This window comes from Ambystoma mexicanum, chromosome 2p, assembly GCF_040938575.1.
Source record: "Ambystoma mexicanum isolate Mex_15411 chromosome 2p, UKY_AmexF1_1, whole genome shotgun sequence".
NCBI lineage: Eukaryota > Metazoa > Chordata > Amphibia > Caudata > Ambystomatidae > Ambystoma > Ambystoma mexicanum.
In genome coordinates this window covers 1,409,075,786-1,409,100,882 of record NC_090923.1, presented here as the reverse complement: position 1 = coordinate 1,409,100,882, position 25,097 = coordinate 1,409,075,786, and positions in this window count along the sequence as shown.

Sequence of the window (25,097 nt, the reverse complement as noted above, 5' to 3'; positions counted from 1 at the left end):
CTTCAGTTCAAATCATACTTTTTTTTTTTTAAACAATTTTTATTTTATAACACACCAAACATTACAATAATTGGGACTTCCATATTCAGGTTTAACAGCATAACGTTACAAACTGCGTTCTTCAGTCCCGCTCCCTCCCACCCCCCTAACTTGAGCCAATATGTCCGTGTCATCAGCCTGTGATTCTTCAGGGGGGTTGATCGTCATCTCGTTATTCGTATAGCATCACTCTGATCGGACTGGGGGGGGGGGCATAGTAGCCACTAGCTGCCTCCATTGAATTAGGGGTCCTACCTCTTCCTCCTCCCCTCCCCTACAAACCGCGTCAAACCAAGCAGCCGTTTCGGCCTCTGCCCATTTCAAGAGGTCAGCCCACCACAACTCTATCCTTGGCCTCTGGGCTGCCTTCCAACACATTGCTATCCTTCGTTTGGCCAGGATGTATGCTAGGTCTTTCATTTTGCTAATGTGCCTTGAGTTGCGTGGCCTAGGGAAGCCCCCCCCAACATGCATGCCCATGCTTGACTCCACCTCCAGCATAATACCGTTTCCTGCTAAGTGTGTCTTCAGTTCTGACCAAAATCTTCCCACCTCTGGGCAGGCCCTGAACATGTGTAGCAACCCAGCCTCCTCCTCCCCACACCTAGGGCATCTCTGAGTCGTCTGGCCACCAAACCTGGCGATCTTACTAGGGGTGAGGTATGCTCTATGTGCGACATACAATTGGATCTGCTGGAGCCTTGCGTTCCGGGACACTTTTTTATGATATCTTTGGGCTCTATCCCAGAGCCCATCCGACATGGGCTCTCCCACCTCTTCCTAAAGTTGTCTCAATTGGGACAATTCCCTCCCCATCTTAGATCCCAACAGCTCATATATACGGGATATCTCATGCCCACCCTCTGAAATGTCATATATCGTCTCCATGGTGGCATCCGGATGTTCAGTGAGCACCGCTGCTGGCCACTTCACTCGCACTCTTAACAATTCTGGTGTAGGTTATATACTGCCCTTTATGCACCCCGGTGTCTTCCATCAGTCTCTGGAACTCCAATGCCTCCCCTTCTTGCCATATGTCTCCCAGGGTGGCCAGGCCCATTGGTTCTTAGTACCTACGGACCCCTTGTATCAGATGGGGATCTTCTCAACATAGTGCTGCTAGCAGCACCTGCATAGAGAACGGAGCCGGGTATCCTGCCATCTGCCATGCCCTATGCCACATCTCCCAGCCAAGTACCAACAGCCTCGCCATCTTTAGAACCTTTGGTTTGGACAGCCACACCACTTCTCTGAGGATAAGGGAGCCGGTTCTCCACACAGCAGCCTGGTTTCTGCCGTCTTCTTCTCGGACAGCCATCTCGCCACATACTGCAGCTGTCCTGCCAAATAGTATAGCTCAAAATTCGGCAGGTTTATCCCTCCCCTGTCACACGAGTTCTGTAATTTCCAAAGGGCCACCCTGTTCCTGGAGTTGTTCCAAATAAAGCCCCTAAACAAGCTGTGGAGACTAGCGAAAAAGCACCTCAGGATCACGTGCGGGATGTTTACAAAGAAATGCAACAGTCTGGGCAAGACTACCATCTTAAGCAGAGCAGCTCTCCCCATCATAGCCAGGGGTAGCCTGGACCAAAATACCATGCTATTTTTAATTCCTTCTACTGCCTTTACCGTATTATGTGTATATTCTTCTCCTGCCGTATGATATATGTCAATTCCGAGGTATCGGAACGACTTGGTGCACCAGGGTATTGGTAATATCGGCAAGCCCCTGGGTAGGACAAATCTGTATCTCCCCAGGGGGAACATGCTAGACTTCTTGGGGTTAACCCCTATGCTGGAAAGGGCGGCAAATTGCTCCATCATATCCAGAATGTATTGCATGTTCTCTTGTGGGTAGTGCAGATACAACAGTATGTCGTCGGCATATAAAGAAACAAGATGCAGACCACCCGCAGTGCAGATACCTATCTCCTCGTATTGCCGTCTTAGACCGACTGCCAATGGTTCCAACGCTAGTATATATAACATGGGCGACCACAGGCAGCCCTGTCTAGTGCCCCTGCTTAGTTGCCATTTATCTGATATGATAGCGCCTAGCGTTTTAACCCTAGCAATTGGAGAGCTGTATAACATTTTCACCCACCTGAGGTACCCCGGCCCCACTCCATAGCCTTCCAAAGTCACGATCAGCCAGGGCCATCTTACTGAATCGAAGGCCTTGACCGCGTCTAGGGAAACTATTGCCAATTCACCTGGGTCCTCCTTTGTTTGATCAATAATATGATGCAATCTCCTGTGATTATCAGTTATATTCCTACCCGGGACGTAGCCTGTTTGATCGGTGTGCATCAGTTTACCAATGACTGTCTTAAGCCTATTTGCCAGCACAGCAGTAAGGATTTTACTGTCCTGGTTAAGCATCGATAAGGGTCTATATGACCCACAGTCCGTGCTAGGCTTACCCGGCTTTAAAAGAGGAATAATCACCGCCTCTCGTAGGGACTCTGGTAGCCTGCCTTGCTCGTATGCCTCGTTAAGCATAGCCAGCAGCGGGGGAAGCAACTCCTGCTAATAAGTTTTGTAGAATTCACTCGGAAGCCCATCTGACCCAGGGACCTTATGTTACGCTCACCTGGCTCCCACAGAGGCGTCGATCGGAACTGGACAGCTGCGGTCTCCACCAATGTGACGCGTAGGGCCGAGATGACAGACTGGACTGGCCCAGCTAGCTTCATTTGCTTGGCCCGTAGGAATATCCTTCTGCAAATGGAGAAAGGGAATTAACCACCCATGGAGTTGAGCGTAAATCCCCCCACCCCCGCTGTTCTCCCCACAGATCACCTTTGATGTCCCCTCTTATAGTCTCACCTGATGGTTTGAAAAGATGAGATCTCCATCCTGCATTGAGCGCAGGGGCGCGTTGATAACCAGTTGCTTCACTGGCTCGAAGGAATTGGTGAGTTCCAGAACAATATTGACTCCGAGATTCCCGGCAAGACGCCGTAAGTATAAAGTTCGTAAGAGTTCAAATGCCTGACTTTCACTCTTGTCCGATTCCTTGCAGGTTGCAGCTTGACCCTAATGAAGAGTTCCTCGTGGCAACCGGTAGTATTCTGGTAAGGATTTGTATTTTCCAACGCAGTTCGATAAAATAATGTCAATATGTAACCTGTTGCTTTCTCCCTTATTCAGGCGCTGAGAGAAAGTATGAAGTCTCGGGGAATAATACCTCCGGCGGTAAAATCAGGTAAGTCTATTGTGGTGAGGAGGGTTCCCCTTGTTAGTCCCTTTGTTTCACCTTGCTGTCCTTTTGTTTCCCCTTAGGGGCCGGGGTTCGGCGAAGATGCAGTGGAAGTTGCGCCGACCCGTGAAGAGGAATAGTACCCCCGGTGGTAAAATCAGGTAAGTCTATGGGGGGGTAACTAATATTCCTCTGTGTATTCCCTTGGCTCACCTTGCTGTTCTTGTCTTCTCCTTAGGTGCCGGAGTGCGGCGGGAACATGCAGGAGGGTGCGGTGGAATGTGAAGATGCTGCGAAGGCCGGTGAGTTCAGCGCGGCGCTGCAGCAGGCGAGGCGACGCGCATAAAATAACATCTTTCTTCCAGCTCGAAGGCACGATGGATCGGGAATTCAGGTAAGGATCAAAGGTATTGCTCTTGTTCTAACCTTTTCGCCTTTTTTCTCCCTTTTTCTTGGAGCTCCAAACTCAAGGCGGGCGTGGCAGAAGGCTGGATGCAGACTTGCAGGCACTGTGAGCGTTACGCTGCTCGATGCAGAATAACGTGAAGTGTGTGCTGCGCTTCGGCCGTGGTTTAAATCGCATAGAAAGTTGTCCCAGGTAAGCATTCCTCCCCAGCCCCACCCGAGTAAAAAATAGTCCCTAAGTAAAGTAGTCCCTTCCAAGCCTCTTTTGGCTTGGAGCTCTTGCAGCATGGTCTGCATCAGGTAAGTTAGCAGCATGGTCTGCATCAGGTAAGTTTTAATCTATGAGCCTGGCACCTATGGCGCCAGAACTGACTCTCCATATGAGCCTGGCGCCATAGGCGCCAGGATTGGACCCAAATAGCCCCTAGCAGGGGTTGTTGAGCTTGCTTGGGATAACTTGATGCCTGCTTCCGGGGTTGCTGGGCTTGGTCTGGTTCCCCGGGGGGTAGGCATCATGACACCTTACAGGTGGGCAGGTGCTGAACCACTAGCTCAAGTTCTTCCATTGTAATAGGGGCATCCAGGTCTGCCCGTTCTACATCATCTAGGGTGGGTAGGCCTATATCCTCCAGTGTTTCCTGGATTTCGTGGTCCCTTGATCCACCTGGGTCCTCAGAGATGTTTATAGTATCTCAGGAACTCTTCATTCACCCCCTCCTGGGTATTCATGGTCCGACCTCCCTCCCCTTTAATTTCCCCGATCACCAGTCGCGGTGCCTCGCTCTTGTATAGCCAGGCCAGCAACCTGCACGGCTTATCTCCCCCTGCATGCTGTCTCTCCACATACTTCTTGTAGCTTATTTTACATAACCTGTCCCAGAGTTCACCACTAGCTTGTTGTAGCTGCCTCATCCTAACTCTCTCATCATTATAGGTGCCTCCCCTACGCATCATTTCCTCCAACTCCTCCTCAATTCCCTTCAGCTCCTGCTCTATGCCCCCTGGAGCTCCCTAGATTTCAATATGGCAACCCCCGCAAAACCACTTTAAATGCCTCCCACACGGTTCCCATAGAGCTAACACTGCCAGTATTGATCTCAAAGTACTCTGTGATCCCGGGTCCTGCAGAGCCTCGGCTCTGAGCTTCCAAGTGGGAATCCACACCCTAGGAGGTTAGTATCACCACTCCAGGACCAGGGGGGAAGGTCCGAGAGCACCCTGGCTTTATATTCCGCGCCTTCCATCTCTTCCGCCAACTCTGTAGCAGCAAACACGTAGTCCAACCTTGTATGCAGGTCTTGTGGTGCCGCATAGTGCGAGTATTGCCTATCTACTGGATGCAGCTGCCTCCAGACGTCAACTAGGTTGAAGTCTCTCAGGAGGGCCTGTAGCACCTTTGCAGCTGGGGTGGGTTTGTCTAGTTTACCATCTGATCTGTCAACCCTAGGATTAAGTACACAATTAAAGTCTCCGCACCACAGGATCCCGCCACCTAGTAGGGGGCTAATTTTGCCATACAGAGTCCTAAAGTAAGACGCTGTATCTTGGTTGGGGGCGTATAAGTTTACAATACACACTTCCCGGTTTTCCAGCATCCCCCTCATAACGATCAATCTGCCGTTCGGGTCTCCCGTAAACTGAAGCAACTGGAATGGTACATGCGTTGCCACCGAGATGACTCTCTAGCGTAGGCCGAATATGTGGCTCCCGCCAAGCTCCCCCTCCAATTCCTCTTGACCACCTCCAATTTCTCCATGGTAAGGTGGGTCTCTTGCAATAATGCTATATCAAACCTCATCCTTTTCAGGTACATCACCTTGTTACGTTTCAGATAGCTATTGAGGCCCATGACGTTCCAGGTAACCACTCTAAGGCACCCCGACGCCAGGGCTACAATATCCCGCCTTCCATCTCTGCCCCTTATCCCGCCTGTTCAGATTCGCGTTTTGGCTCATTACCCTTTCCCACCCAACAAACACCCCCCTACCCACTTTCCTACTTCCCTACTTCAACCCCCACACTCCGCTCTTACCCTCCCCCCATCCTTCCCAACCCCAACAAATGCCCAGCTCCATCCCTGGATCTCAGGCAACCCCGCGTTTGGTTGTGCCTCGGTATGCCGTCGACAGAAGCCCAGCAGGGTGTCATCAGACTACCAGTGACCTAACTAAACTACTCTAAATGTGGGTATGAGGACTAGCACCACGAGGCTCCTTTATTATACTAACAAACTCAGTGCTCAAGGATCGTATGCAAATGTGACCTGATCAAGCCCGCCCTTAAGCTACATCTTGCACAATAATCAAGTCCCATAGTCTTAGGCCGCGACCCCCTCGCTGCAGCATACGCAGCTTACATATCTCTTCCATCACCGTCTCCTGTCTGGATGCCTGATTCCTGGGGGCAGCTTTGCGTGTCGAGCCACCTCATAGCTTCTTCCGGGGACTCAAAGAACAAGGTTCTGTTTTTGTGGAACACCTTCAGCTTCGCCGGGTAGAGCAACATGTACTTGTGGCCTGCTTCACGCAATCTTCTCTTGACAGTCCCAAAGTTCATGCAGCTGCGTTGTACCAACAGGGTATAATCTGGGTATGCAGTTATGTTTGCCGCCCCTCTTTGTATTGTTCCACCCTTCCGAAAATGTTCCAAGGATACTTTCCCGGTCGCAATAGTTTAGGATCTTGGCAATCACCGGCCTGGGGGTGTCCCCGGGGCCGGCCTGCTCATCAGGGCCCTGTGCGCTCTTTCCACCGCGAACCCCTGGGATAACACTCCTCCAGTTATCTCTTGCAGTAGCATGGATTCAATGAACGCCGTAGGGTTGGATCCTTCAGCAAACCAACAATGCGGATGTTGTTCCTTCTGCCGCGTCCTTCCGCCTCTTCCGCCCTACTTTCCAAGTTGCCCACACGTTGCACCAGGGTGTGAAGGTCAGCTTTGTGAGCTGTACAGTCCGCTGTGTTCGGGCCCACCTGTTTTTCCAAATTCTATGTGCGTTCCGCCAGCGACCTCCCATCTTGCCAGAGAAGGTTCACTTCCTCTTGCACTGCACCGACTTTAAGGTCCAATGCTGCTTTCAGTTCAGTCATAGCCAGGCCCAACTTGGTCTCCCAAACCACTTTCAAATCCGCAATTGCGGTCAGGATCTCCTGATTAGTGCCCATAGTGACAGCGCTTCCGGCCAGGGTTTTGTCTTTACTCTTGGCGCCTTCTGGACCCGGTGGTGTTCTGGCGTATTCGTCCAGCGTAGGTTGCTTGCTTTTCGTTCTGAGGTTTGCTGGACATGGCGTTGTGCCACAGACTTGTGGGAGAGCCTCGCTACCAGCCAGCTTCAGCGGGATTAGATAGCTAGTATGGCCTTACAGGTTATTGGGTACTTCTACGGGTCACTTCCCAGGTTCTCTGCTGCGGTTTGCAATCGCAACCTCGGGCCGCCCCGGCCGTATTGGTACTTTGTGGTTTCAGGTAATCTGGTTCTTCAATGGGAACCCACTGCTCTGCCACCGTACGCGCTTCCTCTTTGGGAGTGTGCTTACGGTCATATGGTATCACTGTCACCCTTCTTCAATGTGTCTTGTAGCAAAGTCGCCCGAGGCTGCTTGTCCATCTGTGACAGCTGTGTCCTAGAAGGCTATGTCCATCCAGGCTTGCCATCATTGTTGTAGTGCCCCCCTGTTCTTCTGAACGCTACGTGCGTATGCTGTGCAACGCACTGGTTTGTTGGTCCGGTTAAATGCGCTACTGTCTGTCCTTGCGTTCCAATGTCGCTAGGGGGTGTTTGTGTTCACCGCTTTCACGGTACCTTGCCTCCTGCAGCTTTCCATGTCTGGTGGCCACACCGTACCTCCCAACCAAGTGCACTGGGTCTCCTTTGTTCCTCTGAGCAGTGTCCTTTACGGAGTATTAGGGCTGTTAGGGCTTTTTTCTCTGTAGCGGGGGAGAGCTTACAGCGTGGGGTCCTACAGTGAGCACCTGTAGGTCTGTTTACAGTTCCTGTGCATAGATGTGGCCAAAATGCGTTCAGTGGCTATGCGCGCCTCGCCAGTAGGGCTCAGTCCGCCATGCCTTGCTCCGTCCCGTGGACATTAAAGGATGGTAGTTTCGAGAGTCATACTGTGCGCATTTTAGTTGGAAAAGTGGGGTACCTTCGCAGCTGGATTGGGCCCGGGGGCCGTGTCATATCAGTGTGGCCAGGTGATGTGCTCCCATCTGTTGTATACCGCTCGCAATGCGCCAACTGCGGCTACGTGGTAGTTTCTCCTGTATTGCCGCACCTCCAAGCACACCAGGTTGAGGCACTGCTCAACTTGCTCGATTACCATCCCATTGTTTTGTAATGACTGGCTAATACTTTCTTTTCAGTGATATGGGTAGCTTCACATTTGCAGCCTTGAGTTTGCCTAATGCTCCGGGTTCTATGTATCATCAGCTTTGTGCCTACCACGGGCTCTCAAGTGTTAATATGGCTAAGAGCTCTGGCTTCCCAGGCGCCCCAGTCCGTTTTCACCCGTCTCTTCCTGCGATGTCGGGACAAAATTGATGCAGCTCTGCGTATGTTGGTTCTGCTATATAGCTGCGTCTTGAGCTTGTGGGGCTCTCGCCTTCTGCCGTGTCTCTCATTCGATCCGAAACTACTGATAGCGCAGCTCCTAGGATTCTGTTACATGTACTGTTGCTCGTACTGCCGTGTATCGACTTTTCCTGTCTTGTGCTCTTTGTTACCGTGCCTCGAGAGATCAAATGGGCTCCAGTGCTGCCCGCTTCGCATGTGTGCTGAACCTCTCGATGTTACAGTTCAGCATTACCCACTAACATTTGTGTGTTCTTCTATCGCTGTGTGTCTGGGAGTATGCTCCGCTCCTATCCACCAACCCTTGTTGGGAACTCACTGTGTATCGAAGTGGGGACACTGCTGTACAATTTAGCAACAAAGCCAATCCGGTGTTGTGCATCCGATCACAGCCCCTTCGATCGCCGCGGTTGCCTGATCGTTGGTCGACCTGTCCTGTTCCTTTGTTCCTGCTGGCCCGCCATTTTGGATTTGCAGGATGCCATCCGTCACAAACCTGTTGAGGCTCACTACTATCGATTCAGAGTGCCCCTCAAGTCAAAACCCTGCTCCAGCCTTGCTCCTTTGTTTCATGAGTTTGCACCTTCTTTCTTGTTCGTTGCAGGCACCTTAATGTGCACTTTAATTCCAGATCATTGTAGGATCGGCTGGAGCTCCTCTTGGAACACGTCCACTTACATGGCCCTGTAGCCACACCCCCCTTCAAATCATACTTAACACTTTGCAGGAGCTTCTGTGTCTTGAAGTCCTGTAAGAGATTAGAAGGAACTGTGGCCTGAAAAGAGGTTGCTAAGTATGGTGGAAAAGACAGTGGTTCCAATGCTCACAGGTAGCCTTGTGTTCAGTGGAGAGTCAGGGACTGCGACACCTCCATCCCCCCAAATCACACACTCCACCTGTGGGGTAGGCCAGGTTTAGTTAAGGCCCTGGTAAACTACCTAACCCAGGTTGAGAGGGGTCCCCAATCTCCTCTGACAGAGCCATGACCCTGGTCATGTCACATCCCAAAATGTCACTGTACAGTTTGTACTTCCCAGTCAAGAACAGGTGAGGAAGAGCAGCATGCTACCAGATTTCAAAATATAGGTTAATTCAGTCATGACAGGTAATCCAGGTTAAGGGTCCACCCAGTGAGGCCATTTCTCTACCTAACACAGTCCCTTGTCCTACTGAAAACATCAGAGCCCTAATGCTCCCACTCTCTAAAATTGACACTAATTTATTATTACACAGATCAGTTTAGCTGAGACCGGTTAGGGGAAAAGCCAATTGTCAGCATGCATACATGCAGGAGTTGCTCCCTCAGTGCACTCCATTCCAAACTCCATCTTGGAACCAATGGGCCGGGGGTTGGGGGGGGCGACTTTACAGTAAACTGTGGAAACAGCGGCTCCATGAGCACTCCCAGCTGACTTTATTATGACAGAGCAGGTTGTAAACCCTTTGCCACCACAGCAACACAATTAGTAGGCACTATTTGCCCTAATCAGGACTTGGATTATCAAGAGTGGATTTCCCCAAAATGAAAATCGACACCCAGAGATCAGAAATCCTGGGGGAAGCTGAGAAAAAGAAGGGAGACAATGAGGAGAGCTATAGCTTAATCAGAAGAACTATAGTAGTAGCACCCAAAAAGAGGTAGGAAATGTCAGAGTTATGAAGTTGCTACTAGACAGAGGTGCTGCAAGCATGGATTGAGAGAAGGCAAGCTATGGGGCTGATAGGGCTCTAACACAGACACTACAGTGACCAGACCAAAAGGAGAAATACTTGCTACAGGCCTGCTGTGGGCCATTTTACAGAAGCTGGCCGAGATCAGAGAAAGGAAGGAGAATCCAGAGCCCACTAAGGCTGAAGGCTCGATTCACTAGATGGGCAAGGCTAGGCTTGTGGGAGATGACAACGCAGCCTGGCAAGGAGGAAAACACTTTCTAGAAAGAGTCTGCCCATTCACACCCCATGTGTCTGATGTCATGTTTTTGTCTACTAATGGGATTCTAGAGGAAAATATGGTGTACAAGTCACGACCTCCAGAGTTTGTAGGCTAGAAAACAAAGGGAGAAAGATTTAATTTCACACTGCTTAGTCAAGAAAAACACAACACTGCATTGTCTGTGTAAACCTGAACCATTTTTCTGTAGATGATGGGAAGGAATATTAGGCTCAGAAAGATCAATGGCAGCTCCTGATAGTTTATGTGAAGAAGTCTTTCTGGAGGATTCCAAAGAGGTTTGAGCTCTGGTGTAAAAGTGATGATTGATCTGATTTAGATCTGGAATAGGAATATGAATAGATATTAGCAGAGGTGTGCCAAATATTGAGCCAATTAAATACATTCTCTGATTGATGGAGAAGCCCACGGAATGTAGGGTATTGCACACTAGCAAGAGATTTGATTGTTTCTCATTCACTAATGGGGCTCTGAGTAAATGAAGGGACACAATATTTGTGGGTGGGCAAAGGTGGGTTGACACTTCTGGAATAACTTTTGAAACAACTCTAAAGGCTGTACTGGGGCATGAAGGAAGGTATTTGTACTTATAATGGTGAACCTCCATTATGAATCTCAAGAATTGGTGATGTTCCTTCCTTATTGAAATATGGAAATACTGGTCTTGGTGATCCAGCGATCTTAAACAATGTCCTGCTTGAAGAGCCTCCAAGATTAGGGGCTTATATACAAAGCCGTTTGGCTGAATGTATATTAAAATTAAATAAATCAATTAGGGTCTTTTCACATAACTACGCTGGAAAAAAGGTCAGGGATGTGATGAGGTCTGGCAGATCCAGAAGCGGTCTGATAGCTCCAATTCTTTTAAGGATGATTCAGTAATGTGAATAAAAGCATAGCCATTTCTCTATTTCTGGAACCAATTTTGTGTCATTAAGAGAAGATTTTGAATCTCTTGCAGCAATTCCTGAGATGACCTCCGAGACTTTGGCAGAGATGATGGCGGCAAGGTGGAATATTTAAAGCAAGATCCTGCGTGATCATGTTTAGTACCTGGTTGTCATGTGTGATGTTGGCTCCAGGCTTTGCAAACAGAAGAACAGGTTGTTTGCCGCCTGGGCTGCATCTCCTTTACACAGTAAATCCGATTTTGTTGCAGCACCCTGTGTGGAGAAGGTGAAAGCTCAGTTAAGAACAAGCCCTATTTTTCTACTTACTCTGACAGTACATTAAGAATTCAATTGTTTGCTGTTTATGATCTGGTTAGCCTTGCAGTGTTTAAAAAAGAAGGGTTGGAAACAGACTTATCAAAGGTGAAGATGGCCATCAAAGTTTGGACAGTAACAACACTCAACCTGCAACACAGCAGGAAGGAGGAAGGAGAAAAAAAAATGTTCCCACTGAAGTGAAGACCAAAGACCTTTCCTTGAATATTGCAGTACTCCACCTCTCCTTTATCAACTCTGTCTCTTCTCCTCTTCCCCATCTAAGCTCTCCCCCAGGAAAATTGGGATACTTTTTGAGGTAAGATCATCTGAGCATAGCCTGAGAAATTCTGTCCGCCAACTATTTGTTGACATTTATCTACTAAACAGAAGCTTCATTTCCTTCCGTAAGCCAAAATAAAAATTCCTCCCGAGCCTCAAGTGAAAAGGTCTACATATTTATCTAAAGATTCCCAGTTTAAAGTATTATGGGCTACCTAAGAAGTGGTGGAATTGGTTTCTGGCCCAAAATAGTGTTTTGGTAGTAGTTCTCATCTTGAGACAGCCAAGCTTTGCAATCTTTGTCTAAAAGAGTCCTGGGCAGGATTTTTGCCTTTATTCAGAGCTGCGGAAGCCCGAACAGATCATGTTGGAAGGTTATTCATAACCACCTATGACCATGAAGGGATCATCTTTAGAGGTTTTATATTTGTAATCTAAAGACTTGGAGATGATGGATCCTAAATGAGATCAGGACAAGTTTGCTCCAGAATAGCGGATTCCATATTAGGAGAAGGCCCATCAGGCGTAGATGGCATTAATCTAGAAAACAGGTTTCAGGTTGTTTCTGGAGGCAGCAAATCCAGGGCCTGCCTGGCTTATGGCATCACACTGTAAAATTTCCTCAAAGGGTATCTGGAGGGTTTGTCATCATCATGAGTAGCAAAGTCATCGTTATCATTATCATTATCACAGAGCCTGCGGGAAGAAAACTGGGGGCCCTGCTCACCTGTCAAGAACCCTATACCAGCTCAGCCCATACAAAGTAGCAACATAATACGGACCTTTTTCTCTGACACAGCTATTGCTAATGCAGTGCACCGCACACAAGCCTCAGCCTGCTTTACAAGAAGACCAGTGTGATCACCTGGACCACTAGGGACATAAAATAAACACACACCAACCAGAGACTGGACTTGCCTTCAGGGCATCCAGGAAAGAACCCCCTAAAATGAACTTCGACACTGTACAGCACGGACGCCCATTGGCTGTTCTGTGGCAGCCTTGTGTGGAGAGAAAAGATGTGAAGCTTAACACAGCATATGAATGGTTTGTAACCTTCCAAGATGGTGAAAACAGGTCCCGTTTGGCTAGGGGTAGCCAACCAACCAGTGGATAGGGAGGTGGTTAAAAGAGACCCCAGGACGTTATGGGTTGTTCAGGTGAGATCAGAGGAGGCGATTTTTGGAGCAGGTGAGGTATTGGTAGTGAATGCAAGTGGTAATACATTGTGAGTGTGCGTGAGAAACCTACAAGTGTGATTAAGAGAAGGTATGTAGGGAGTGATGGTAAAGAGCTTAGAAGGTGTAGTGGAGCAGCAGTAGTGTGGAGTAGTAGTGGAGAGGAGGGAGTAATGATATGTTAGGTTATTTAAAACACGCTTAATACCCAGAGGTTTCTAAGTGTGAACCCCTGGACCGAACCTGTGTTGCTCCGTGTCATCTTGCTTCCAAGGTTGGCACGTTGCCGCTGAACTATCCTCCCGAGACAGATATATAGATTGGTAGATGGAGTATATCAAAGGGTGGAGGCAAGGCTTAGGAGTGAGAGACATTGGAGGGACATAGGAGGAAGTTGCAGGCAGTAGAAGGAGTAGAAGTGGGTTGAGTTGGGAACAGGGGGAGCTGCAAAAGGGAAATATCAGAATGAGAGGGAGAGGAATGTATGGGTGTGATAGGAAGAAAACCAAATTGGGTAGAGAGTCTGAAAGACACAAACAAGTATTCTGTATTCCTGTATTGCAATGGCCATCATCAGACTTGAACTGGGGTTGTTATCCTTGAAATCAATGGTGCTCAAGAAAAAGACAGAACTCTTTTTGAAGCTTAACAGTACTTCTTGTAACCAATTGTTGGTCTCTTTGTGTATGGAAGCTAAGAGATCGCTATTAAAAACCAGTATTGAAAATTATTTGCACACTATAAATTGGAGTTGTCGCCAGGATAGATTTTCCCCAGCAGCAAAATCTGCTTTGTCAAGGAAAACTTACTTGGCTGACTGGATAGATAATTATGCCCATTTAGAACTAAAAAAATAATCATTTTGTGAAGTATATTCTATATACACACAAAAAGCCTCAACAGTACTTAAACTTATGTCCTAGCATTAGACTCATATGATTTATTTTACTTACCAGGATCAATTATCTACCAGTATTAGAAAATACGGGGGTAATAAATAAACGGATGAGGAGCAATGCTGTAGATTATGTGAGGACAAAAATAATAATTGAGTCAGGGCAACATGTGTTAACTGGTTGCTCGAGAATGCTAAATACAAGATATTATGGGAAATATGTGCATAATATGGAGCATATAAAGGAGGAAATATTTTGGTGGTGAAACTTGAATTCCACAAATTTGAAATGCTTAATAGCAATGTATAACGTGTGGTTAGAGATCGAGAGACTATTGGGTATCTCTATTTGAGACAATTGTATTGCTTGGGAATTATTCTCGTGCTTAGCTAGAGGTTTAGGGAATGAAATGCAGATTGAATATTTATGGATGTATATATGATAATGTTTTAGAGCTTGTCTTATTGAATGTGTTGAATTTTAGGCATTTTGATATGGTTTTAGCTAGTTTTATGTGTATTAATTATGAACATGTAATTTGTTTTTTTTTCCTTTTCTTGCTATTGGACTATGTATACATAATATGTAATCATGTGAAAAGTTTATTTATAAACTGTAACACATTAATAATAAATTAAACAAGTATCCCTTTTTAGTAAATTGGATAGTGTAGGGTCAGTCTAGAAAGCCCCTGAGGGAGGTTAGACATATAAGGAAGTTGATATTTAGGCATTCCCTTCTAGCATAAGTCAGAACTTAGACAGTAGGGGTAAGTAGTCTGTATATACTAACCTGGGGAGAAGGGACGCCTGGGCTAGGGAGGATTGGTAGGAGAGTGAGGGACGGCTCTAGTGCTCTGGAAAATCATTAAATAAAAACCCTTGAACTGTCGGCGCAACTCTGCTATCTGTGACACATGTTTGTGTTTAATGAGGTCTATGCTACTCCTTTTGATGCTTTGGATTTGTCAGATTGTAGACCCTATAGTACCAACGTATTGACCCTAGGTGCCTTCACCGATGGCTTGGCAGTACTGCAACCCCAGAAGGAAGGGAGGTAGACCATTTCTTCATACAGGACTTGTGGTTCCCTGAGTGTTCTTCCCTGTTTGGGATGATGCTGATTCTTAAGCACTCCCCTCTGGTACCAATCGAGCCTTGTCTAATGTGAAAATATCATGCAGTACCGTAAGCCAATCCTTCCAGCTTGTTGTTTTTCCTCTGAGGTACTCGCATGTGTGCATGAGCCCCGAATGAATTCTGGAATAGGTGGTGCAAGGTCTGTAGGCATTGGGAGAAGGTGCTAGCCCCAAATCCCTCTTACCACAAGTATGCAGAGTGTCCTTTCTTTCCATAAAGTCCAAGGCATCTGAGCAGTCTTCCCTTCTACATAATTGAGAAGAAGTGGGTCTTCAGTGATTTCGGGTTGATTCCCACACAGAACTGATTACTGCAGCCTATACACATCTTAAGCCATGCCGTCAACATTCATGTAGATATGATGTTAGAAAACTATAATCCAACTGAAAAACAATACAAGTGTAAGGCAGACATAAAATGCACAGAGAAAGCTCTTCCCAATTCAACTGACAGGGCAGAAAAACAGGAATGGCAGGTGATGGATGGAGACACACAGTTTGAGGTAGCACAGGGAGGGATGCTTGTGTGTACTGACCCCACTCTAAATCATCCAGTTGGGAGGAAGATGGAGCAGGACACAGAAGTACTAGCTAAGGGTTGACATTGACTATTAGGCCACTACTACCACTAGATGAGCAATGGAAAGCATGCAAGAAAAAACTGGCTGCCCAGCTGTAGCTCAGTGCTTCTCACACCCTGCCCACAGGACTGAGAGAAACAGTCCTAGCAGTGCATCAAGTGGCATGCGAGTCCCAGGTATAGAAGACAGGTTGAGCACTGGCCAGCCTCAGAAAAAAAGCGACTGAACTGGAAGCAGGGGCATATCTAGAACCTGAAAGAGAGTCACTGAAAATCATTGAACACAGATTCGACAGCAAGCATCTATCCAAGAATCCAATGTTCCAAGTCAAATTGAACCATGGCCCTTCAACATTAACACCTACAAACTCTGGGTTAAAATAATCAATCCTGAGTGGTAATACGCTGCTGGGAGAAAAGACAAGAGACAATGGAGCTGTGTCAATTTGTGATGAAGCATGAGTTGAACAAGATTAGGAATTGAAACACAAATCTGCATAGAATCACAAGAACATAGGTTGTCTGAGAACAACACTGTCGAACCCTAGTCAGGGATACTCATGCATGTAATGCATACAGTCTAGGAACCAGATGGTGTACAATTTCAAAGCCATGGTCCAGGATGAACATCATCAGATCTATGCTCGTGCAGACAAGGAGTACAACAACATAGAAGAATGCTTGGGAGAAATTCACATTGAAGCTGTGAGAAGATCTAATCCAGCAAGCAGGCATAGCGCCCATCATGCTCCGACGTACATACCAGTCTCAGAAGCTAACGGAAGGACACAGATGTCACAGATGCTTCAAGACCAGGAGAAGGTCAAGATCCTTTCTACTGCTGGTCTTAATGCAAACATGAAATGAAAAGGCGCTCAGTTTGCATTCTATCTGCATTACAGGACTGGTACTCAGAAGATTAGATAAAACATTAATGTGGTAAACGGGAAATTTAGAAACAAAAACATTAAGTATGCTTTGCTACCCTCAGCTCAGCTTCACATCAACTGACGGCAAGAGGCAGTTCTTCATGAACCCTGATGTTGATATGCAGTGTGATGAGAAGGTAGCGTGATATAGTGTGGTGACAATTAACATGGGGTCTATGGGATAATGCATGTGTTGCTATGGCAGGATGCCATGATTGGATATAAAACACATGCATGATACATTTAAAAAAATCTCTTTAGGTTTCCCCTTATTGGTCACACCTCCCTCCCCCCAGTTTGTCCTAATGAATGGGTCGGCAGGCCTACTAATTTGCCTCCTAGCCATCCTTGGGGCACGGAGCGGGCTTGAATTGGGTTTATGGTGATCGTGGCTTGGCACAGTGAAACTGCCAAGGGCTCTTATTTGGGTTATTCAGGGGGATGAATGGGTGGGGGTCGGGAGATGTTTAATTGTTGTTCATCAGATGTCTTCCTATGTCACATGGGCGATTGCATCAATTGTGGATTCTACATCCGGAGGCACATAGAACATGTGGTTGGATGGACGGCACAAAGTTGAATATGTGGAATGTTCAAGGTGTATGTGGTGTGATTAATATGCAAGAAAATGATGCCTGTCTTCATAGAAGATTGGACAAGATAGCCCTGCTGCAAGAAATGCACCCAACTAGGGTGGAACATGCGAAGTTCTCGAAAATGGATAAGACAAAAGTTCTCCTCATTGACATCTTTTTTTCCTGGTATCTTAAGATAAAGGTGCCTCTCCAACAAGAGTACAGCTTCTCTGATAATACAGGTTATGTTGGTTTGGTAGGGAGGTTATACGGGAAGCAGGTCTTCATTTTTAACATTTATGCACTCAATGTGGAAAATGTTTTATTTATTTATTCAAAGAATTCATTCAATGGTCAAGGGTCGCATTGACTCCTATACAATATGGATTGATGAATTTAATTGGATGCTTGATACAGTCCTTAATGGGTCAGCAAGGACGCTAAAGGTGCTACTACAGTACCGTGGCTCTCTACTATGAAGATCGAAAAACCCTTGAGCCTCTACAGGACACATTCACCTCATTGGGGCATATTGACACTGATCAAGGTTAATTATTCCCCAACTGAATAGTACTCCTTTTATTGACCACAGAATGATGAAGGGCTGAGAAGACCTGTGACCATGAGGTCAAACACAGATCCATGGAGTACATGCATTAGTTCAGTGAGCCACAGATCTGGCCTATTAAATAATCTGTCCATGGCATTTTCTTAAGAACCTCCATGTTTCTGAGGGAACACACAAGACAAAACTGATCATGGGCATTTTTCAATTAGAAAATTAAAATGTCGAAATATAGACAATCTATCCCCAAACAATGTTGCTTCAGAACCTTGCATTCTGTACAAGGCATAAGGATGAAACTGCAGATGGCGTAGGGATGAAACAGAGTGTTTCTTTTGAGTAGGGGTCGGGGAAGGGTGGGAAGCCTTCAATATAAACTGCTGGGAGCAGCAGTTTGCCTGAGCTAGCCACCGTAGCCAAGCACTGCCCACACCAGCTTTAACTCTCCAGACATCCCGCACTAGGGCTGAAGCCCGCAGGGAACAAGAGCGCGGGAGTTTGATCCCGCTGGGAGTTCGAGCATGGTGGAGAGGAGCTCACTCAGCCCGGAATTGCCTTGCTTTGCAGCATACAACAGGACTTGCAGGGCTACCATCCCAGTACACTACGGAAGGATCAAGTGAGCCTCCCCACGAGTGTGCCAGCTACATGCAAGGAGTAGCCTCATCTGAAGAAGAGGACGAGACAAAAAGTAACAGGGCCCCAGGGAGGGGTGAGACTCAGACTTTGCATGCCTGTCGAGCTGTCTGGTGTGCCTCCCTGGAACAAGAATAGAGTGACTTTGCTACTTGACCCGGTTTGGGCAAACCCCAGTTACAAAAAGTGGTTGCTACTGGAGACGGTCCCTTGATTACCTCTTATCAGGCGATTTTAATCCATGGAATTTGGACTTTGTAGTTGGACTTTTAATATCCCAAATTACCGTGAATTGTTGTTTTGGGTTTTAACATTGAGGCTCAACATTTTGAAATTTTTATTCTATTTCTTGAATACTGGTGTACCCCATTTTTTAACTGTTAGTATGTCCAAACGCAAGGCATCCCAACCTATTTCACCAGGTATGGGGAACAAAAGGGCACACAAATTGATGGAGTCCATCAAAGATGTTCATATTTTAATTACAGAAATCGAGTGCCTTCTACATGACATTGAGTGCTCGAACATCAGGACAAAAAGAAACCCCCCCACATAGCAATGTCACTGCCGCCTCCAATTGTATATTCGCTGGAGAAGTTAGTGAAATTCTACCTGAAGTATTACCTCTGTCCTTAAAGCCACACTTCAATTGCAGCCACACATCTTACGCTGCGAGAAGAAGTTACTTTCTTACCTGGTAACGTTCTTTCCATGGGACGGTCAGACGACGCATTCCATATCTATGACGGGTAATCACCACAGCTATGCTGCTTTGGAAAGTTTTCGGCGTCTGCGTCGATGAGGTCGATACGCTGTCCTCGAGGGTCTCCGTCGAGCCGACATCACCGGATGTTATAAGTAGGACGCATGACGCCGGTAGCCTCAGTTGTAGTTTTTCCCCAGAACGTGTGGCACTAATCTTCTGCCAGTATGACCACAGAAAGCCTTGCGGAAGCGTAAGCTGCAATAGCATAAGAAATTCTGTAGCGGGGCAGGCTGGGAGGGAGCGATATGGAAAACGTCGGACCATCCCATCGAAAGAACGTTACCAGGTAAGAAAGTAGCTTGTTCTTCGAGGGGATTGGGTCCACCGACGTATTCCATATCTATGACAGACTCCCAAAGCAGTACCAACGTATGGAGGAGGGAAAAGAATTTAGAATTTAGAAATTTAGAATGCCCAATTAAATTGCAGAATAGAGGACCGCCTTGCCAAAGGCCAGATCCTGCCCATGGATAGAATCTAGAGAGTAGTGTCTTACAAAAGTATGGACCGAAGCCCATGTGGTTGCTTCACAGATGTTACGAATGGGAACACCCCTCTGCAGGGCAGTAGAGGCAGCCATACCCCAGTTCTACGTTCCTGGTCTGGTTGCTTTTTCTACGCGCTCCCTTTTCTAAATGGATTTGACTTTTTTTTCCAATGGAATCCTTTTTTTGGGGGATTTTTTCTGCTTGGATTATTTTTACCTTGGATTGCTGTTCGGAGCCTTTTTGCATCGATTTTATGGTCGTATGGTTTTTTTCATTTGGATTGATGTTTTTTTTTCCCTGGAGTTCGGAAGTGGATTTTTTTCCTTATGGTTTTTTCCCATGGAATGTTTTTTTGTACTGTTTTATGGATTTTCCACTTGGATTACGTTTCGTACCTCCTTCGGATGTGTTTTTTCACAGTTTCCTGTTTTTGGTGACCTTGTCCGGTGTACAGAACCGGTGGATTTTGGTGAGTTTATTTTAATTTATACTAGCATTTTAAGTTGCATGCAATGGCTTTTAAGTATTGCATTGCTTCCATTGTTTCAAAACTGTTCACTATGCTGTTTATTCGTTCCTCGAAGTCTCTGTATTTTCTTTTGATTTTAAAGGTGTTTTCCATTGAGATTGTTTGTGCTATTTCTATTTCCTGTGTGGTTTGTTCTGATTTAAGGTGGTTGATAAAGTGCCATAAATTCGAATTGTTTGTATTGCATTCTTTGTTGATTTTGCTATGCCATCCTTCTTGTATGTTGTTGGTTCTTGGCCAGTTTTCTTTAACTGATTTGTGGCAATTCCATATTTTAATTTGTTATTTTGCTCTTCTTCTAGTGCCTTGTCGTGTTAGCTGGCCAATCGATGTATTTTCTAAATAGTCCATTAAATTACACAATTCCTCTTCATGATCGGTAAAGTACTGTGTGGAAATCAATGTCTCATAATGCGTTATTACACTGTCCTCTCTAACAAATGCCAAGGCATATATTTTCTTGATTTGATGCTGAAATTCACTGTCCTCTACGTATTTTGTTCTCAGTCCTATTTTCTGTATTTTTTCCACAATGATTGTCCGAAATGAAAAAAACAGCCTTGAATGTGAGTGTCCGGGTATATTTTTTCAAAAGCCTTCATTTGTCCACGATTAATGCCTTTGGTGATTTTTCTGGCAATGATTCTTTGATTAATGTATATATATATATATATCTGTACAGTTCCTCTGATTTCCCTGGCATTAATACATAAATCAACGGTATAACTGTCCCATTGATTGTTCCGTGAATACTATAAAATTGATGAAATGGTGCTGTACATGATTTAAAAGTTGCATCCCTGTGCCATATAGTTGAATCCCCTAGGTGCGATAAATTAAAGTAGCAAAAATCAACATTTTTTTCATTTTTAACATCCAATGTTTTCCACAGAAACTGTTCACCTTTGTCTGTTTTCTGTAACATTTCTCGGACATTTATGTTTAAATATGTTTGTGGTGCCATCGGCAAATTCTCCTTGTGTTGTTTCTGTCTGTTTACATTTCTTTTCATCAGCTTGGTGTTTGGCATTTGTGCGGCAACATGTAGTGGCAATTTTTCATATGCGCTGCTTACTAGCGAGCTGGTCACTTCATTTTATTTTCACCCACTTTTTTTAAATTTCACTTATCGATTTTTTTAATTAATATAGTTGTAGTGTCTGGCATATGATTATGCTCCCCTGTACATCTTATATTTTCATTCTCAGTTATTGCTCTCCCCGTACACTAATTTTTTATATTCTGTACACTTCCAGTAACTTGTTTCCTTCATGTAGATTCTCTGCTGTAGATATATCCTTCATATACTAGATGCAAACCTCCCATTTGCGGTTTTATGTACTCCATATCGCTATCAATACGTATCTGTAACAGTCAAGTTTATAGATAATTATTAGTTGCTGACTAACGTGTTACTGTTTTAAATATTTCGATTTTTCTATTTGTTTTACTTACCACTTTATTTTAGTCAGGAAATAAGTTATCGTCTCGGTCGTTTTTTTGTCAGCTGCTGTCTCCTTCTCACCTTCCCTCACGCACTGACAGTTTCCAACCGTCACCTGTGCATATGCTTTCTACACAAGGTTCTTTACTCTTCGTTTAGATCTAGTCTTTTAACCCTTTCTCGATTTCACTTTCATTCAATGTGTTTTTTAATTTTCAATCCTTTTGTTTCGAGCAAATGGCCCATTTACATTATTTGTACCTGATGTCGGACCTTTCACTTTGAATCCTTTTGATTCGATACTTTTGTTTTTTGGTCCTTTTTTTCGGTAATATAACCTATAACTGATCCACTTGTGGGGTCCCCCAAAGGTTGAAGAACTCCAAGAGAATCTCCTGAGCCAGCTCCCACTCATGAGAGATCGTGCACTGCCTGCTCAGAGCGTCCGCCGACTCGTTTTCGTCTCCGGCCAGATGAACTGCCGATATCGAAATCTTCTGCTGGATGGCCCAGAACCAGAGCTGCATCGCCTCTCTACACAGAGGAAGTGACCCTGCCCCCCCTTTTGTCGAGGTAGTGCATGGCCAGTGTGTTGTCCGTCAGAATCAGGACAAACTTTCCTCGCACAGTCGGCAGAAGAGCCTTCAGGGCAAGCCTGACGGCCCTCAGCACCAACAGATTGATATGGAGTCTGGACTCCGATGGAGACCAACGACCGCTGACTGGGATGAATTGGCACATGAAAATAAGCGTCCTTGAGGTCGAGAGACACCAACCAGTCCTGAAGTTGAAGAGCCTGGAGGACTTGAGAGAGAGTAACTATCTTGAACTTGTCCTTCCGGAGGAGCTTGTTCAAACCACGCAAGTCCATGATGGGTCTCAATCCCCCCATCTTTCTTCGAAATCAAAAAATAAGGGGAATACCATCCCTTGTTCCTCTCCGCTACAGGCACCAGTTCTATGGCGCCTTTCTTCAGCAGGGATTGGATTTCCAGAGCAAGGAGCGGATCCACACTCTTCAAAGAGAGATTCCCCGGTGGATTGTCGTGAGGCCTCTGCCGAAAGGGAAGACAGTAGCCGCGGGCTATGATCTCCAGAACCCACACATCTGAAGTAATGGCACGCTATTCTACAAGATGCTGCACCAGCCTTCCCCCAACCGGCGAACCATGGCCTCACAACTGAACTGAAGCGGCAGTGCCTGAGGGCAAAGAGGCAACTGCTCGAGCGGCCTTGGCACCTCGAGTACCTTGTTTTCCACCTCTGGTACTCCTACCTTGGCCCCTTTGACTTGCAGCTCCTCTCGCTCTACCAAAGGTTGAGTAATAACTAAAGAAACCTCCACTCCATTGCTGTCCCCTAGGACGAAAAGGCAGAGGTTGGTGAACTGCAGCGCTCAACGACTTCGCTGCAGCCTTCGAGGTCTGCAACCTCTCAAGATTCTCATCAGCCTTGCTGCCAAAAAGATGGTCACCATCAAAGGGCATGTTGAGAAGTCTGGCTTGTACATCCGGAGCAAACCCCAACTTCCGCAACAACGCAAATCTGCGCATTACAGTGCTTGCCGCCATGGACCGGCTGACACAATCTGCCACGTCCAGACCAGACTGAACGGATTTACACATGGCATCCTTGCCATCCTGTACAAGAGCGAGAAAGCCATCCCGTTCCTCCCCTTCGGGAATATGTTCAGCCGCTAAGGAGACACAATGCCACAGAGTATCAGTGAAACGTGCTAGGGCACACACAGAGTTGACTGCTTTCAAAGCCATACCCCCTGAAGAAAACACTTTCTTCGCCCAACCGTCAAAACGCTTGTCGTCCCTATCAGGAGGGATGGTAGGGTACGACGTCTGTTTAGTCGGGGCTGTGGCCGCCTGCACCAAACTCTCCAGAGTAGGGTGCACTGACAAGTAGCCGGGGTTGCCACTGGCTGGGCGGTATTTTTCGGCCACGACTTTCCTACTGCCGGGAGACTCTCCGGAGCAGTCCAAGCCGCAGCCACCCTTCTCTGCAAGGCCATATGGAATGGCAGAACCGGGTCAATTGGTGGACCTAGGTCCAGGATATCTGTCAGGTCGTCCTGCAGAAAATCCACAGGGGGCGCAGACCACCCCAAGTACTCCGACACCCTTGACATAAGCCGCCGGTATGAAGACTCCGGGGAGTTGTCCAGACCACTGGCGTCGTGCAACGACTGACGCAGGTCTTCAATCTGGCTATGACCAGACAAAATCTCGTCAGGTACCTCATCAGGAACCAAACCTTCTTCCTCAGACCCTTATTCCACCTCAGAAATATAATCCAGAGGCTGGAATGGGGGCACAGAAACAGGGAGAAAGACATTTGTAGACTTGGCCAGAGCCTTTTTACGGGGTTCCACCGTGACACGGGGTACCTCCGCCAAAGCATCCTCAAAAAGGCATCTAGGGCGTCGATGGAATTGGCGTCGATGCCGAGCGTGGCGCCGACAGCTTCGAAACAGTCCTTGAGGGCGGTGCCCCAAGCGTGTCCTTTGACGGCCTCGGCGCCGATGGCGTCGAGGGTTTCCTCAGAGCCGGAGCCTCGAGTGCACCTCTCGACTGACATTGCGCGATGGCGTCAACGTCTTCGAAGAAGACCTCACAGGCTCCGACGGTCTCGAGGGCGTCGAGGACCGGGACCTGGAGCGGGCATGTCTAGAGCGATCCACCTTGTCCGATCGAGACCTCGAAGGTGCTCGATGATTGCGCCGACCACCCGAACCCAAAGGCGTGCGAGTGGTGGCTCTAGTACGGTCACGGCCGGCTTCTCCCAAAGGCGCGGACGGACCGGAGCCCTTCAAGTCAAAAATCGCCATCATCTCCTTACGGAAGACAGCCCATTCCTCAGGAGTCGAATGCTTGGTGGGACAAGCAACCCGCCGACGGGCGCAGTCCTCGGACGAGGAAGGCGACTGGTGACGGCGCTTCGGCAAGTTCCTCGAAGAGGCAGAGGAATGGCGGGACCCACTCCGGGACCGAGACCCCCTGGACTTACGCCGACGATGCAGAGAGTAGCCCCTCGAATCATCGGTCGAAAGACCAGTGGACCTGTCAGGGAGCAAAGCTTGGGATTCTGTGGGCAGAACCTAATTGGGGCTTTCACACATGTAAATATTTGTAAAATAAAGACACCAACAAAAGGCAAAAAACTACAGCCTTATAGAAGGCTTCTATGTCCTCATTGCAGGAAAAGGACCTGCAGAACTACACTACCCAAGCACCCCTGGGCCAGGAACTACTTGACTAGACCCACGTCGGGCGAGGCATGCGCGCGCGTGTACACCAGAGCCAAAGCACGGGGCTTGTGCTCAAACACGCGACCTGAGAGTATGTGTGAGCCGGAGCTCCCAATACGGTGACCAGCATGAGGGGCCATGCCCCATAACACTTCTCCGCAGGCCCCTCGCTTGCAAAAGATATGTCGCGCTGCACAGGGGGAGGTCCACAACACGGGGAAAATTGCCATTAGCTGCGTTACGGAGCGGACAGCAGAGAACTACCAGAGAAGCAGAGGGGCACGCGCAGGGGGCACAGCCCGGCATCCTAGATCCCCCTGCTTCACCGAAGCTAAGTCCCTGTCTAATTCTTCTTCGGTGCCATAGACGCTAGCGGGTTTATTCTGACTGCGCACATAACTACCGAACAACGGCCTGAGCAGTGCATATACTCTGCATACAATTAGAATACCTAATTAGC